The 6,336-nt window shown below is 36.7% G+C and overlaps 1 long non-coding RNA gene across 3 annotated transcripts; it reads right to left on the bottom strand.

The window, feature by feature from the left end:
- Nucleotides 1–404: 404 nt before the first annotated feature.
- Nucleotides 405–5,739, bottom strand: LOC122565936. 3 transcript variants are annotated; one of them, XR_006316334.1, is made up of 4 exons: nt 5,143–5,739; nt 4,830–5,006; nt 2,946–4,733; nt 409–2,811 (listed from the first exon to the last, which is right to left on the bottom strand). It is a non-coding gene; the product is annotated as an uncharacterized LOC122565936 (long non-coding RNA). The 3 variants fall into 3 exon arrangements; XR_006316335.1 differs by having other exon boundaries at nt 405–4,754; nt 5,143–5,721; XR_006316333.1 differs by having other exon boundaries at nt 408–4,733; nt 5,143–5,506.
- Nucleotides 5,740–6,336: the final 597 nt, after the last annotated feature.

Here is a 6,336-nt window from a genome sequence, read left to right as displayed (position 1 = left end):
ATGCCTGAGGCTGACGCCAGTGAATAACAGAGAGGGGTGATAGGTAGCTTGAATTTACGTCTGCGCGAGACGTCCTATGATTTGTAGAGTCACGAGTGAGACTTCTTAGATATCTTCTTTTCAGTTTCTATTGCGCTTTCGCGGGATTTTAAAAAGGCAAACTTAAAGAAGCGGAGAGAGATATCCTTCGATTTTATTCTATTCGTAAACAAACGAATTCTATTTTATCATTAACACAGTAGATTATGGGTTGTCCCAACCCATTATAGAACATTGATTGATGAATTGGCAGTTAAATGGGACAGAGACTAATCAATTTGGATATAACGAATTTTAGGTGAAGAATTCTTAGGAGGATAAATTTATTCAGCCATTATTTTTTATAAATAGTATGACAATTCAATCTTTTTTAAATACAGTTTACTGATTATTGAAATATTGAACAATAAAATGGTTGGAAATTTTGAAAAATATGTCGTGGGAGAGCAAAGGACGTACTCTTTAATTATTTAAATGAAACGTTATATCAATCTTCTATTGTTTGAAGAAAGAAACATGCGTCCTATCAGTACACAAGATCAAAATGCTAGAAGTGGACATCGCTATATTCAACGAACATTACCTAAATAAAATAACAACAAATTAAGTTACGTTTAGATTATTATTATTAAGTTAAATTTAACATAATAAAGTTATTCCATTTAATGTGGATTCAACAGAATTTAATCCTATAAATTGACTAAAAAGGAATCAGAAATAACAGCTTTCGTTAATTTAACTTTAATCTTCAATTGGATAAAGAAATCGATGCAATAAACGTCCGAACAAAGATATAGGACTTAACCTCAGAGGTATTTCAACGCGGCTTCCGTTCACAAAACAATACCAGCCTCTGACAAAATGGCAGAGACGGCTAACAAATCTTTAAAGTGGTTCGTGGTCGGATTTACGTGGTGCAAGAAAATTATTACCGACGTACGTGAGTTACAACGCGCCACAGGTTACACGGCTGTCGAACAAGCAACGATCACTTTTAATGGCGCTCGATTCCGGGAGCAAATTTCATTGTCAGTCCCTCGAATTCCATTCGAGGATATCCACGATAGTGTTTCTCCGCGAATTCAGGTCGCGTCTTTCAGAGAAATCGTTCTATTTTCCCCTCGTGCAATCGTCGTAATATCACGCAAAAATCTGTCCGCCTGTGTCGTGAATGGTAGTCATTTCGATATTGAGATTAGGAGGGAAAAAGAATCCACGCCGCGACCCGGATGCTTTGATTGCTTTGAATTCCAGTCCAGTAAAACGTGGATTCTTGTCCTGCTATTCCAGTTAAATAGGAATTCTCTTTATGCCTAGTAATCGCGTGACGACATTCTAGGGTCTCCATAAATTTATCAGCCATATTGATCCTTGTTTGAAGACGGTTTTAGATATTGAATTTTAATCTCTTTTGGTATATTCATTACTTTGATTATTAAAACTATTATTAAACGTATTGAAATAATATTGAAATATGAGAGTACAACATAACGAGATACAACGCAATGTAAGAACTTAACGATTATGGTTCAGAAACTAATAATTCAGGTACGCAGCTCAAGCAAATTCCTCCTTTTTACATTATACGATGTTCATTAGCTACTTTAATGAAATTGTGCAAATGTTTCCAGGATACATTCAATCATGTCCATCCAAAATCTTCAGTAACCATGCATTCTTCTTTAACATTCTAATCTCAAACACTCAGTACGTCCTCGCATTTCAGTTTTGTCAATACTGCATATTCAATTTCCCACCGTAAACAGTCACACAAAATTATCACATTTTCAAACATTTTATTCTTCCTTTTACTTGTAAAACAATTCTCTTGATATTCAATATTTCTAAATAACTACCACATAAATCATCACACGTATTAGTCTTATTTTTATCTGTAAAACAATTTTCTTGATGTTCGATATTCCTAAATAAGTTTATTACATATATAAAAAAAGTATTCAAAGTCATCAGAACATATATTTTATCATAATACCATTTTCACCCAAATTCTTATCCATCCTAATAAAACGTCAATATTCAAGCTAATAAAATATCAAACCCGCTATTCCTATCTTTTAATTAATTAATGATTAAGATATCCACGACACGAACCAAATAATTAAGCATCGACACAACAAATGTTTCACTATCTGGTAATGCTGGTTGTTCTCAAAGTCGTGTCGATTATATATATCGTCTTCATTTATCATTTCATCCAAATGACGATATCGCGCCTCGATAATTTTGTCTGGCCTCGTGGAAAATTTACATCGCTAATCCTCCCTCCTGGAGAACGATGTCAACGGTGCTCGATAACGAGTAAGCAAAACGACAAGATCAGTACGCATGTAATACGATCCTAATTATACGTGCTCTCGAGTGAAGAAGCCAGATCGTTCAATCGCGACCTACTATACTTATGCTCCACGTAAACAGTGGACTCTCACGATGTCCCCGAAACGTTGCAAGACAACAACTTATAAAAACATTATTCTATTCATCGTTTTTCCTCGCGTGTACACCTCCGTCCATAAGTATTGGGAGACTTGCGAAATATTAAATAAAATTAATAGTAATTTATTAACTTGTCGTAGCCCATGATTCATAGGAACCTGGACCATTTACGCACTCAGTGAGATTTCATCCATATATTTCTTCAAACTAAATTTCTATTTTCCTTGAAATATCATTTAAACGCTTGACTCAAAAATCGTTTGTGCGATACAGTAGAGGCTGTTAGTATGTTAGAATCCTTACAGATTTCTTGAGAACCTGGAATAGTAAAACAATTAGACGTGGACATAAACGATGCAACTTGCGCACAGAAGGTGTAAAAATATGCTTTTAACTATTAAGTAACATTAAAACCAAAAAATCAACAAACTTATAATTATCATATCTTTCACCTGTAATCTTCATATAGTTTTGACCAATTAGCAGTCTCCTTGATAATCTGGAATAATTATCACGTTCTATATTACATCAGCAGGTGTACTGCACCAATAACTTGTTCCAATGTCCGATACTTATGAGAGGGAGTGTACGATTACGTTGAACACGCCGTGTTTCACAGGCTGATAATGACTTCTCGATTTTTCATCTCGCGTATTCGCGAAATTCGCATGTTCAACGGCGCCTTATTAAACTCGCCGTGATTGAAAGAGGCAAAAGGAAGAAAACGTGTCCACCATACGATGGCTGTGGTAAAAACCATGCTAATGGTAACCGTGAATCACGTGCGTGTAACCAGTGATACCGGCTCTAATAACACTGCAACATGCTTCGAAAAAATCGCAACGTCGCGTCCCTTCGCGTCCCTGAGACCACATATTAACGAATCTTCGTTCGTTTTTTCCGTTTTAGAAAAGAAAGGGTGGAGGTTAGCAACGGACGACAAATAGATTGGTTCGTTCCTATAGGTGGTCACTTGGTGTACCTGTTCCAACGATTTAGAGGAGGCACGGGTGGACACTCTGTGTGCACACCTTTTGCTCGCGTTTCGTTATCGTTAAATGTTGTCTGGACCGGCGACTCGACGCAATATCGCTGTCTCAAGGACATCGTGTGCTCCAGGTGAACATCGCGTGGGATTGGAAGGCCCGTACGAATGTTGCGTTGAATTAAGCGCTGAGAGCTTGATACCAATTTATGTGTCCCCTTGCAACTCGTTCGGCCATTGTTGCTGGCAATTTATTGCGTGTAGTCGATTCGAGAAAGTAGCAATGTCTCCGCGCTTATTTACGAGATCATTGCCTGCTCGCCTTTTTATTTCTCGCGCAATGGATTCGGGATTGGGACAACGACTGGCATGGCTGCTTTTTTTTGTCAGTTAAGCCAAAAATGTAGAGAAGGTTAGTAGAATTTTTGTACGTGTAATAATTGTACTGAGATATTTTGTAGAGTGTATTTGAATGAAAATGTGTTAATTAATTAATCTGACAATTTTGTGGCGAGAAAGTTGAACACGTCTTGTGTGATGAAGTATCGCAAACTGCAATCAATTTTTTGATGAAATCATATTTCGCGCGTATAAATCAATAGTTAATATCATAATAATATAATAATCAATAATGTCAAACTATAGAAATATGAACGATTTCATCACTTTTTAAAGATTTTTCTACGCGATTGCCCCACTTTTTCATGTTCGCAGATATTAAAATGACGCTCGGTCAACAAAATTCGGGTCATTACGAACTTTTTGTGATCGATGCACCTTTCGGCTCATTTATCTTTGGACGAAAGTAAGTGTCACCTATTTCTGAAGGATGTGACGTTCAATGTATTAAGGGGAAAAATGGCTTTAGAGGCTCCATGTCTCGTTCAGCTGCAGGCAATTTATCAGAATACCATTTTGTGCATACGAGGTCATTTCCTCAGCAGTGAAATAAAGCAAAAAAGAAGAAATACCTCTATAACACCAAACATGCACGTTTGAGTATTAAAATTCTACTGGTATCATATTTTGGTAAAGTTTAAAAACTTGCGATCAGCAATTTCTACAATTCCACGTGTCTAAGAAAGAAAATTTAGCTAAAAGTATCCGATCTTACAAAAGCCTCTAATTAATTCAATCATCCGAAGGGGCTTCAACTTTTCGTAGCAAACATAGAAACCAAGATTCCACTCTGATTACTTTCTCCTCCTCCTTTTCTCCGTTCCTTAATCCGCCATGATCTCCTGCATCGATTTTCCTAAAGTTCATTCAGTTTAACCTATTGTATTAACTCTTTGTCACTGTTCAGTTGTAAAGTTAAATTCAGTTACAAATTTATGACGCGAATGCTTACCATTGTTTTTGAGAATTACTAAATCTGTTTAAACCTAAATGTTAAATCTTTTTTCCCATTGAAACCTAAAGTCGAGGACAAAAAGTTGCTTAATAGCCATACGATCAGAAATCATCGTGTCAAGCAAGTTGATAGGCAAATACTTCATGAGCTCTCCAAACTTATCAAAATTCATATCTAAAAAAAAATTCCAATGGTATCAAAATTCATATAAAAAAAATTTCTTGATAAAGTAATTATGAGGCTACCTAATGGATAGCATAAAATATCACAGAAAAACACAGTATGTGAAATCTTATTTCCATCAACATACATTATCCTCGTATTTTTCCGACTTTAAAACTTTCTGAACCACTCGATATTCGTATTTTCTCTCGTCCTCCATCCTCCTCCTCCAAGTTTCTCCATAACCAACAACACTGCAGGTGCAAATTTTACAAAAACACAATCGATCAGTAAGTCAATCACTGATATTAGCCACACCTTCTTAAGGATCACGAAGTAATGTAGAGTCACGATTATCAAATATATCGCACGTACTTCCAGATGTCATATGCTCATGGTGTATAGCCAGTACGTAAGTAAACAGTTTGCAAACTATGAAGCGCAGCTTGGACCTCGAATGGAAGGATTCAGGAACGCAGTTCGAATACAAATGGAAGCACTATTCAACGAATACGCGTATCGAACACCAAATGTCCCGGCATTCCCGTGGGGGGGGGGGGGGGACTCGCCACGATCCACGTATACCATGTACGGATTCGCGTTATTGTTTCCCTGTAAAACGTGCAACATGCATCGCGGAACAGTGTATCAACATGCGGACGTACAAACGAGCACGTCGATTCTTTGATCGAAGTAAAGGAACGAAAGTACAGCGAGCCCGTCGCCTATTCTGACTACGTGTTTCTCTACCAGCTGCGGATCCACTGTGCACGATAGCGCATTGTATCGTGCTGTTTTATGGGACTGCTCGCTGCTGCGGCCACGGTATTGCAGATCCGTGGTTAGATACACCTTCGCCACGCTGCTGTATCTTGTTTGGAATTAATTTGACGGGAATAATGAAGTTCGGTGTTTAAAAGATCGCTTCGCTGATGGGAACAGCGTGACGCGACATGTGATGAAGTTTTAGGATCGTGTATGTCCGGCATAATGAAATTTTAAGTGGTTAATACGTGTGAAATTTTTGAAATGATGGGCTTCAGATCGTTTATTTACTATTATTATAGCAACATGCAAGTGCTTTTTGTAGAATTAATATTGATTTTACATGTTGATATTATGTTCATTTTCTACTATACTTCTCTTTTTATTTCGATAATCAAGATTTTAATTTGTGATAAGGATTTTCTACGTGATAAAGTAGTTTTTAATAAGACGTTGTTATAATTCTAATATTGATTTTAAGAAATCAGTTTATTAAAATAATATAATCTTTATTGAAGAACTAAACCATAAGCACAAGCTTGGTATTCAGTTTTAAAATATTTATGTTTGCGACGTT

This window comes from Bombus pyrosoma, linkage group LG1, assembly GCF_014825855.1.
Source record: "Bombus pyrosoma isolate SC7728 linkage group LG1, ASM1482585v1, whole genome shotgun sequence".
Taxonomy (NCBI): Eukaryota; Metazoa; Arthropoda; class Insecta; order Hymenoptera; family Apidae; genus Bombus; species Bombus pyrosoma.
Note: the sequence above shows the minus strand (reverse complement) of the source record. Positions and strands in the feature narration are given on the sequence as shown.